This window comes from Eubalaena glacialis, chromosome 1, assembly GCF_028564815.1.
Source record: "Eubalaena glacialis isolate mEubGla1 chromosome 1, mEubGla1.1.hap2.+ XY, whole genome shotgun sequence".
Taxonomy (NCBI): Eukaryota; Metazoa; Chordata; class Mammalia; order Artiodactyla; family Balaenidae; genus Eubalaena; species Eubalaena glacialis.
In genome coordinates, this window is record NC_083716.1 from 73427971 (window position 1) to 73440353 (window position 12383).

Consider the following 12383-nt stretch of genomic DNA (forward strand, 5'->3'; position numbering starts at 1 on the left):
ACTTATAGAGGGAATGTCAAAATCGCTACACCTGAACTGAATTCCAAAACAGAACAGAGTCACACATTCAGAAAACACACTATGGCTGCTTAACGGGAAAGGTGAGGTGGGGCGATGCATAAAACAAGGGTTTGAAATTAGCTCAGATACCGTTCCACAAGTCAAATATGTAATAGACAAGACCTACTCCCTGCTCAGTCAACTGGACTCAACGCCCCCTATTCACCGCCCAAGAATATATCTGACTAGGAAGAGTCTTAAAACCTATGTATTGATATCTCTCTGGAAGTGAATCAAGAAGGTGTAAAGCGGCATAAACACAGCAGGGAAAAGCAGCTAAACCCCATTATAAAAATAGATTACTTAAAAAAAAAACCCCATAAAACAAAGACAGTGAAAGAGAGAGAAATTCTTACAAAATCCGTTCAGGGGCTCTGATGCAACCTGGATTGACCATATCTAGACCCACAGCTGGATGAGACATAAGGCTGGACACTCTTGGGGCTGAGAGGATTGGTGAGGTTGGGTGAGCAAACGCAGACCCTTTAAAGTAATACTGCGTAGTACCCATGCCATGGGTCCCAAATCTCCAGGTTTAAGGGCATCTTCCTACATCGAAAACATGCCTGGGAAACCCAGAAGATGGTACACCGTGTGATCGGGAAAGGTTTCTAAAACGCACCTCATTTCTCCTCTCCTTGTGCTCGGGTTCGCCATTCCAGCCGCTTCACTAACAATCTCCCTACTTGGAGAATCAGCACCGTTGACCTCCTGTTTCGTACAGGTCGCAATTTGTCCTGAGGATGAACGGGAAGAGGGGGAACCAATGAGAGACTAGCTCTAGGTGTTGGGACAGGCACAGGTCACTCTATTTTCCCATCAGGAAGAAGAATGAACCACAGGCTCAGCCTGCCCCCCGGAACCAGAATAGGGCCTGAAGCAATCCTGCGCTTTTGCGGCCAGCTCCCAAAAAAGCGAGTTGACAAATGGAGCTCAGGGGCACTGCAATTCACAAACCTGCACAGTTATAAATGAGAACTCCCGTCCACAAATATATTGAGCGAAGGCAACGAAGAGGATTTGAAAGCAAGGCAGAATTGCAGGAAACAGATTTCAGGACGTAGATTCGACTCGCCTTGAAAGCACATGAAAAGCGGCAAAGCGTTGACAATGATGCCCTTGGCCAAAAAGGGCGTATGCGTTTTTTCCTGAATATATTCAGGAAAAAAAGCATACGCCCTTTTTGGCCAACCAAGCAAGCCGGAAAGGCAAATCGGCGCTACAAAGAAGTCTCGCTTGCCGGCGGTCAAAAGGGCCATGCTGAAAAAAGTGTAAAAACCAGAAATGCAGGACAGGCCATGGAGACATGGGAGCCTTGCTACGCTGATGGGCGGGGTGGAAATTGCCAACAGCCACTCTGGAGAAGTGTACGCTGCGTCCTGAAACATGTAATAGACACAGCTGAGAGAGCATAGGGCACTTCCACTCATGGGCGTAGAAATCGGGAAACCTAAAAATCAACAAGACACAGGCACCCCAAAGTTTAGGGCTGCTCTGTTTCCAAGAACCTCCACTTCGGTACACCTTAAATATCCCAGGAAAGAGAAAAATGGATAAAGAAGTTGTGGTACTTATGCACAATGGAATATCACTCAGCCATGAAATCAGTGTCATAAGGCTAGTAGCAGCATGATGAGTGGATTTAGGGACGATGACTCTAAGTGAAGTAAGTCACACAGAAAAGGACACTTACCCTAAGATATCACTTATAGAGGGAATGTCAAAATCGCTACACCTGAACTGAATTCCAAAACAGAACAGAGTCACACATTCAGAAAACACACTATGGCTGCTTAACGGGAAAGGTGAGGTGGGGCGATGCATAAAACAAGGGTTTGAAATTAGCTCAGATACCGTTCCACAAGTCAAATATGTAATAGACAAGACCTACTCCCTGCTCAGTCAACTGGACTCAACGCCCCCTATTCACCGCCCAAGAATATATCTGACTAGGAAGAGTCTTAAAACCTATGTATTGATATCTCTCTGGAAGTGAATCAAGAAGGTGTAAAGCGGCATAAACACAGCAGGGAAAAGCAGCTAAACCCCATTATAAAAATAGATTACTTAAAAAAAAAACCCCATAAAACAAAGACAGTGAAAGAGAGAGAAATTCTTACAAAATCCGTTCAGGGGCTCTGATGCAACCTGGATTGACCATATCTAGACCCACAGCTGGATGAGACATAAGGCTGGACACTCTTGGGGCTGAGAGGATTGGTGAGGTTGGGTGAGCAAACGCAGACCCTTTAAAGTAATACTGCGTAGTACCCATGCCATGGGTCCCAAATCTCCAGGTTTAAGGGCATCTTCCTACATCGAAAACATGCCTGGGAAACCCAGAAGATGGTACACCGTGTGATCGGGAAAGGTTTCTAAAACGCACCTCATTTCTCCTCTCCTTGTGCTCGGGTTCGCCATTCCAGCCGCTTCACTAACAATCTCCCTACTTGGAGAATCAGCACCGTTGACCTCCTGTTTCGTACAGCTCGCAATTTGTCCTGAGGATGAACGGGAAGAGGGGGAACCAATGAGAGACTAGCTCTAGGTGTTGGGACAGGCACAGGTCACTCTATTTTCCCATCAGGAAGAAGAATGAACCACAGGCTCAGCCTGCCCCCCGGAACCAGAATAGGGCCTGAAGCAATCCTGCGCTTTTGCGGCCAGCTCCCAAAAAAGCGAGTTGACAAATGGAGCTCAGGGGCACTGCAATTCACAAACCTGCAGAGTTATAAATGAGAACTCCCGTCCACAAATATATTGAGTGAAGGCAACGAAGAGGATTTGAAAGCAAGGCAGAATTGCAGGAAACAGATTTCAGGAGGTAGATTCGACTCGCCTTGAAAGCACATGAAAAGCGGCAAAGCGTTGACAATGATGCCCTTGGCCAAAAAGGGCGTATGCGTTTTTTCCTGAATATATTCAGGAAAAAAAGCATACGCCCTTTTTGGCCAACCAAGCAAGCCGGAAAGGCAAATCGGCGCTACAAAGAAGTCTCGCTTGCCGGCGGTCAAAAGGGCCATGCTGAAAAAAGTGTAAAAACCAGAAATGCAGGACAGGCCATGGAGACATGGGAGCCTTGCTACGCTGATGGGCGGGGTGGAAATTGCCAACAGCCACTCTGGAGAAGTGTACGCTGCGTCCTGAAACATGTAATAGACACAGCTGAGAGAGCATAGGGCACTTCCACTCATGGGCGTAGAAATCGGGAAACCTAAAAATCAACAAGACACAGGCGCCCCAAAGTTTAGGGCTGCTCTGTTTCCAAGAAACTCCACTTCGGTACACCTTAAATATCCCAGGAAAGAGAAAAATGGATAAAGAAGTTGTGGTACTTATGCACAATGGAATATCACTCAGCCATGAAATCAGTGTCATAAGGCTAGTAGCAGCATGATGAGTGGATTTAGGGACGATAACTCTAAGTGAAGTAAGTCACACAGAAAAGGACACTTACCCTAAGATATCACTTATAGAGGGAATGTCAAAATCGCTACACCTGAACTGAATTCCAAAACAGAACAGAGTCACACATTTAGAAAACACACTATGGCTGTTTAACGGGAAAGGTGAGGTGGGGCGATGTATAAAAGAAGGGTTTGAAATTAGCTCAGATACCGTTCCACAAGCCAAATATGTAATAGAGAAGACCTACTCCTTGCTCAGTGAACCGGACTCAACACCCCCTATTCACCGCCCAAGAATATATCTGACTAGGAAGAGTCTTAAAACCTATGTATTGATATCTCTCTGGAAGTGAATCAAGAGGGTGTAAAGCGGCATAAACACAGCAGGGAAAAGCAGCTAAACCCCATTATAAAAATAGATTACTTAAAAAAAAAACCCCATAAAACAAAGACAGTGAAAGAGAGAGAAATTCTTACAAAATCCGTTCAGGGGCTCTGATGCAACCTGGATTGACCATATCTAGACCCACAGCTGGATGAGACATAAGGCTGGACACTCTTGGGGCTCAGAGGATTGGTGAGGTTGGGTGAGCAAACGCAGACCCTTTATAGTAATAGTGCGTGGTACCCATGCCATGGGTCCCAAATTTCCAGGTTTAAGGGCATCTTCCTACATCGAAAACATGCCTGGGAAACCCAGAAGATGGTACACCGTGTGATCGGGAAAGGTTTCTAAAACGCACCTCATTTCTCCTCTCCTTGTGCTCGGGTTCGCCATTCCAGCCGCTTCACTAACAATCTCCCTACTTGGAGAATCAGCACCGTTGACCTCCTGTTTCGTACAGGTCGCAATTTGTCCTGAGGATGAACGGGAAGCGGGGGAACCAATGAGAGACTAGCTCTAGGTGTTGGGACAGGCACAGGTCACTCTATTTTCCCATCAGGAAGAAGAATGAACCACAGGCTCAGCCTGCCCCCCGGAACCAGAATAGGGCCTGAAGCAATCCTGCGCTTTTGCGGCCAGCTCCCAAAAAAGCGAGTTGACAAATGGAGCTCAGGGGCACTGCAATTCACAAACCTGCAGAGTTATAAATGAGAACTCTCGTCCACAAATATATTGAGGGAAGACAACGAAGAGGATTTGAAAGCAAGGCAGAAATGCAGGAAACAGATTTCAGGAGGTAGATTCGACTCGCCTTGAAAGCACATGAAAAGCGGCAAAGCGTTGACAATGATGCCCTTGGCCAAAAAGGGCGTATGCGTTTTTTCCTGAATATATTCAGGAAAAAACGCATACGCCCTTTTTGGCCAACCAAGCAAGCCGGAAAGGCAAATCGGCGCTACAAAGAAGTCTCGCTTGCCGGCGGTCAAAAGGGCCATGCTGAAAAAAGTGTAAAAACCAGAAATGCAGGACAGGCCATGGAGACATGGGAGCCTTGCTACGCTGATGGGCGGGGTGGAAATTGCCAACAGCCACTCTGGAGAAGTGTACGCTGCGTCCTGAAACATGTAATAAACACAGCTTAGAGAGCATAGGGCACTTCCACTCATGGGCGTAGAAATCGGGAAACCTAAATATCAACAAGACACAGGCACCCCAAAGTTTAGGGCTGCTCTGTTTCCAAGAACCTCCACTTCGGTACACCTTAAATATCCCAGGAAAGAGAAAAATGGATAAAGAAGTTGTGGTACTTATGCACAATGGAATATCACTCAGCCATGAAATCAGTGTCATAAGGCTAGTAGCAGCATGATGAGTGGATTTAGGGACGATGACTCTAAGTGAAGTAAGTCACACAGAAAAGGACACTTACCCTAAGATATCACTTATAGAGGGAATGTCAAAATCGCTACACCTGAACTGAATTCCAAAACAGAACAGAGTCACACATTCAGAAAACACACTATGGCTGCTTAACGGGAAAGGTGAGGTGGGGCGATGCATAAAACAAGGGTTTGAAATTAGCTCAGATACCGTTCCACAAGTCAAATATGTAATAGACAAGACCTACTCCCTGCTCAGTCAACTGGACTCAACGCCCCCTATTCACCGCCCAAGAATATATCTGACTAGGAAGAGTCTTAAAACCTATGTATTGATATCTCTCTGGAAGTGAATCAAGAAGGTGTAAAGCGGCATAAACACAGCAGGGAAAAGCAGCTAAACCCCATTATAAAAATAGATTACTTAAAAAAAAACCCCATAAAACAAAGACAGTGAAAGAGAGAGAAATTCTTACAAAATCCGTTCAGGGGCTCTGATGCAACCTGGATTGACCATATCTAGACCCACAGCTGGATGAGACATAAGGCTGGACACTCTTGGGGCTCAGAGGATTGGTGAGGTTGGGTGAGCAAACGCAGACCATTTAAAGTAATACTGCGTAGTACCCATGCCATGGGTCCCAAATCTCCAGGTTTAAGGGCATCTTCCTACATCGAAAACATGCCTGGGAAACCCAGAAGATGGTACACCGTGTGATCGGGAAAGGTTTCTAAAACGCACCTCATTTCTCCTCTCCTTGTGCTCGGGTTCGCCATTCCAGCCGCTTCACTAACAATCTCCCTACTTGGAGAATCAGCACCGTTGACCTCCTGTTTCGTACAGGTCGCAATTTGTCCTGAGGATGAACGGGAAGAGGGGGAACCAATGAGAGACTAACTCTAGGTGTTGGGACAGGCACAGGTCACTCTATTTTCCCATCAGGAAGAAGAATGAACCACAGGCTCAGCCTGCCCCCCGGAACCAGAATAGGGCCTGAAGACATCCTGCGCTTTTGCGGCCAGCTCCCAAAAAAGCGAGTTGACAAATGGAGCTCAGGGGCACTGCAATTCACAAACCTGCAGAGTTATAAATGAGAACTCCCGTCCACAAATATATTGAGGGAAGGCAACGAAGAGGATTTGAAAGCAAGGCAGAATTGCAGGAAACAGATTTCAGGAGGTAGATTCGACTCGCCTTGAAAGCACATGAAAAGCGGCAAAGCGTTGACAATGATGCCCTTGGCCAAAAAGGGCGTATGCGTTTTTTCCTGAATATATTCAGGAAAAAAAGCATACGCCCTTTTTGGCCAACCAAGCAAGCCGGAAAGGCAAATCGGCGCTACAAAGAAGTCTCGCTTGCCGGCGGTCAAAAGGGCCATGCTGAAAAAAGTGTAAAAACCAGAAATGCAGGACAGGCCATGGAGACATGGGAGCCTTGCTACGCTGATGGGCGGGGTGGAAATTGCCAACAGCCACTCTGGAGAAGTGTACGCTGCGTCCTGAAACATGTAATAGACACAGCTGAGAGAGCATAGGGCACTTCCACTCATGGGCGTAGAAATCGGGAAACCTAAAAATCAACAAGACACAGGCGCCCCAAAGTTTAGGGCTGCTCTGTTTCCAAGAAACTCCACTTCGGTACACCTTAAATATCCCAGGAAAGAGAAAAATGGATAAAGAAGTTGTGGTACTTATGCACAATGGAATATCACTCAGCCATGAAATCAGTGTCATAAGGCTAGTAGCAGCATGATGAGTGGATTTAGGGACGATGACTCTAAGTGAAGTAAGTCACACAGAAAAGGACACTTACCCTAAGATATCACTTATAGAGGGAATGTCAAAATCGCTACACCTGAACTGAATTCCAAAACAGAACAGAGTCACACATTTAGAAAACACACTATGGCTGTTTAACGGGAAAGGTGAGGTGGGGCGATGTATAAAAGAAGGGTTTGAAATTAGCTCAGATACTGTTCCACAAGCCAAATATGTAATAGAGAAGACCTACTCCTTGCTCAGTGAACCGGACTCAACACCCCCTATTCACCGCCCAAGAATATATCTGACTAGGAAGAGTCTTAAAACCTATGTATTGATATCTCTCTGGAAGTGAATCAAGAGGGTGTAAAGCGGCATAAACACAGCAGGGAAAAGCAGCTAAACCCCATTATAAAAATAGATTACTTAAAAAAAAAACCCCATAAAACAAAGACAGTGAAAGAGAGAGAAATTCTTACAAAATCCGTTCAGGGGCTCTGATGCAACCTGGATTGACCATATCTAGACCCACAGCTGGATGAGACATAAGGCTGGACACTCTTGGGGCTCAGAGGATTGGTGAGGTTGGGTGAGCAAACGCAGACCCTTTATAGTAATAGTGCGTGGTACCCATGCCATGGGTCCCAAATCTCCAGGTTTAAGGGCATCTTCCTACATCGAAAACATGCCTGGGAAACCCAGAAGATGGTACACCGTGTGATCGGGAAAGGTTTCTAAAACGCACCTCATTTCTCCTCTCCTTGTGCTCGGGTTCGCCATTCCAGCCGCTTCACTAACAATCTCCCTACTTGGAGAATCAGCACCGTTGACCTCCTGTTTCGTACAGGTCGCAATTTGTCCTGAGGATGAACGGGAAGAGGGGGAACCAATGAGAGACTAGCTCTAGGTGTTGGGACAGGCACAGGTCACTCTATTTCCCCATCAGGAAGAAGAATGAACCACAGGCTCAGCCTGCCCCCCGGAACCAGAATAGGGCCTGAAGCAATCCTGCGCTTTTGCGGCCAGCTCCCAAAAAAGCGAGTTGACAAATGGAGCTCAGGGGCACTGCAATTCACAAACCTGCACAGTTATAAATGATGACTCTCGTCCACAAATATATTGAGTGAAGGCAACGAAGAGGATTTGAAAGCAAGGCAGAATTGCAGGAAACAGATTTCAGGACGTAGATTCGACTCGCCTTGAAAGCACATGAAAAGCGGCAAAGCGTTGACAATGATGCCCTTGTCCAAAAAGGGCGTATGCGTTTTTTCCTGAATATATTCAGGAAAAAAAGCATACGCCCTTTTTGGCCAACCAAGCAAGCCGGAAAGGCAAATCGGCGCTACAAAGAAGTCTCGCTTGCCGGCGGTCAAAAGGGCCATGCTGAAAAAAGTGTAAAAACCAGAAATGCAGGACAGGCCATGGAGACATGGGAGCCTTGCTACGCTGATGGGCGGGGTGGAAATTGCCAACAGCCACTCTGGAGAAGTGTACGCTGCGTCCTGAAACATGTAATAGACACAGCTGAGAGAGCGTAGGGCACTTCCACTCATGGGCGTAGAAATCGGGAAACCTAAAAATCAACAAGACACAGGCGCCCCAAAGTTTAGGGCTGCTCTGTTTCCAAGAAACTCCACTTCGGTACACCTTAAATATCCCAGGAAAGAGAAAAATGGATAAAGAAGTTGTGGTACTTATGCACAATGGAATATCACTCAGCCATGAAATCAGTGTCATAAGGCTAGTAGCAGCATGATGAGTGGATTTAGGGACGATGACTCTAAGTGAAGTAAGTCACACAGAAAAGGACACTTACCCTAAGATATCACTTATAGAGGGAATGTCAAAATCGCTACACCTGAACTGAATTCCAAAACAGAACAGAGTCACACATTCAGAAAACACACTATGGCTGCTTAACGGGAAAGGTGAGGTGGGGCGATGCATAAAACAAGGGTTTGAAATTAGCTCAGATACCGTTCCACAAGTCAAATATGTAATAGACAAGACCTACTCCCTGCTCAGTCAACTGGACTCAACGCCCCCTATTCACCGCCCAAGAATATATCTGACTAGGAAGAGTCTTAAAACCTATGTATTGATATCTCTCTGGAAGTGAATCAAGAAGGTGTAAAGCGGCATAAACACAGCAGGGAAAAGCAGCTAAAACCCATTATAAAAATAGATTACTTAAAAAAAAACCCCATAAAACAAAGACAGTGAAAGAGAGAGAAATTCTTACAAAATCCGTTCAGGGGCTCTGATGCAACCTGGATTGACCATATCTAGACCCACAGCTGGATGAGACATAAGGCTGGACACTCTTGGGGCTGAGAGGATTGGTGAGGTTGGGTGAGCAAACGCAAACCCTTTAAAGTAATACTGCGTGGTACCCATGCCATGGGTCCCAAATCTCCAGGTTCAAGGGCATCTTCCTACATCGAAAACATGCCTGGGAAACCCAGAAGATGGTACACCGTGTGATCGGGAAAGGTTTCTAAAACGCACCACATTTCTCCTCTCCTTGTGCTCGGGTTCGCCATTCCAGCCGCTTCACTAACAATCTCCCTACTTGGAGAATCAGCACCGTTGACCTCCTGTTTCGTACAGCTCGCAATTTGTCCTGAGGATGAACGGGAAGAGGGGGAACCAATGAGAGACTAGCTCTAGGTGTTGGGACAGGCACAGGTCACTCTATTTTCCCATTAGGAAGAAGAATGAACCACAGGCTCAGCCTGCCCCCCGGAACCAGAATAGGGCCTGAAGACATCCTGCGCTTTTGCGGCCAGCTCCCAAAAAAGCGAGTTGACAAATGGAGCTCAGGGGCACTGCAATTCACAAACCTGCAGAGTTATAAATGAGAACTCTCGTCCACAAATATATTGAGGGAAGGCAACGAAGAGGATTTGAAAGCAAGGCAGAATTGCAGGAAACAAATTTCAGGAGGTAGATTCGACTCGCCTTGAAAGCACATGAAAAGCGGCAAAGCGTTGACAATGATGCCCTTGGCCAAAAAGGGCGTATGCGTTTTTTCCTGAATATATTCAGGAAAAAACGCATACGCCCTTTTTGGCCAACCAAGCAAGCCGGAAAGGCAAATCGGCGCTACAAAGAAGTCTCGCTTGCCGGCGGTCAAAAGGGCCATGCTGAAAAAAGTGTAAAAACCAGAAATGCAGGACAGGCCATGGAGACATGGGAGCCTTGCTACGCTGATGGGCGGGGTGGAAATTGCCAACAGCCACTCTGGAGAAGTGTACGCTGCGTCCTGAAACATGTAATAAACACAGCTGAGAGAGCATAGGGCACTTCCACTCATGGGCGTAGAAATTGGGAAACCTAAAAATCAACAAGACACAGGCGCCCCAAAGTTTAGGGCTGCTCTGTTTCCAAGAAACTCCACTTCGGTACACCTTAAATATCCCAGGAAAGAGAAAAATGGATAAAGAAGTTGTGGTACTTATGCACAATGGAATATCACTCAGCCATGAAATCAGTGTCATAAGGCTAGTAGCAGCATGATGAGTGGATTTAGGGACGATGACTCTAAGTGAAGTAAGTCACACAGAAAAGGACACTTATCCTAAGATATCACTTATAGATGGAATGTCAAAATCGCTACACCTGAACTGAATTCCAAAACAGAACAGAGTCACACATTTAGAAAACACACTATGGCTGTTTAACGGGAAAGGTGAGGTGGGGCGATGTATAAAAAAAGTGTTTGAAATTAGCTCAGATACAGTTCCACAAGCCAAATATGTAATAGACAAGACCTACTCCCTGCTCAGTCAACTGGACTCAACGCCCCCTATTCACCGCCCAAGAATATATCTGACTAGGAAGAGTCTTAAAACCTATGTATTGATATCTCTCTGGAAGTGAATCAAGAGGGTGTAAAGCGGCATAAACACAGCAGGGAAAAGCAGCTAAACCCCATTATAAAAATAGATTACTTAAAAAAAAAAACCCATAAAACAAAGACAGTGAAAGAGAGAGAAATTCTTACAAAATCCGTTCAGGGGCTCTGATGCAACCTGGATTGACCATATCTAGACCCACAGCTGGATGAGACATAAGGCTGGACACTCTTGGGGCTCAGAGGATTGGTGAGGTTGGGTGAGCAAACGCAGACCCTTTAAAGTAATAGTGCGTGGTACCCATGCCATGGGTCCCAAATTTCCAGGTTTAAGGGCATCTTCCTACATCGAAAACATGCCTGGGAAACCCAGAAGATGGTACACCGTGTGATCGGGAAAGGTTTCTAAAACGCACCTCATTTCTCCTCTCCTTGTGCTCGGGTTCGCCATTCCAGCCGCTTCACTAACAATCTCCCTACTTGGAGAATCAGCACCGTTGACCTCCTGTTTCGTACAGGTCGCAATTTGTCCTGAGGATGAACGGGAAGAGGGGGAACCAATGAGAGACTAGCTCTAGGTGTTGGGACAGGCACAGGTCACTCTATTTTCCCATCAGGAAGAAGAATGAACCACAGGCTCAGCCTGCCCCCCTGGAACCAGAATAGGGCCTGAAGCAATCCTGCGCTTTTGCGGCCAGCTCCCAAAAAAGCGAGTTGACAAATGGAGCTCAGGGGCACTGCAATTCACAAACCTGCAGAGTTATAAATGAGAACTCTCGTCCACAAATATATTGAGGGAAGGCAACGAAGAGGATTGGAAAGCAAGGCATAATTGCAGGAAACAGATTTCAGGAGGTAGATTCGACTCGCCTTGAAAGCACATGAAAAGCGGCAAAGCGTTGACAATGATGCCCTTGGCCAAAAAGGGCGTATGCGTTTTTTCCTGAATATATTCAGGAAAAAACGCATACGCCCTTTTTGGCCAACCAAGCAAGCCGGAAAGGCATATCGGCGCTACAAAGAAGTCTCGCTTGCCGGCGGTCAAAAGGGCCATGCTGAAAAAAGTGTAAAAACCAGAAATGCAGGACAGGCCATGGAGACATGGGAGCCTTGCTACGCTGATGGGCGGGGTGGAAATTGCCAACAGCCACTCTGGAGAAGTGTACGCTGCGTCCTGAAACATGTAATAAACACAGCTGAGAGAGCATAGGGCAGTTCCACTCATGGGCGTAGAAATCGGGAAACCTAAAAATCAACAAGACACAGGCACCCCAAAGTTTAGGGCTGCTCTGTTTCCAAGAACCTCCACTTCGGTACACCTTAAATATCCCAGGAAAGAGAAAAATGGATAAAGAAGTTGTGGTACTTATGCACAATGGAATATCACTCAGCCATGAAATCAGTGTCATAAGGCTAGTAGCAGCATGATGAGTGGATTTAGGGACGATGACTCTAAGTGAAGTAAGTCACACAGAAAAGGACACTTACCCTAAGATATCACTTATAGAGGGAATGTCAAAATCGCTACACCTGAA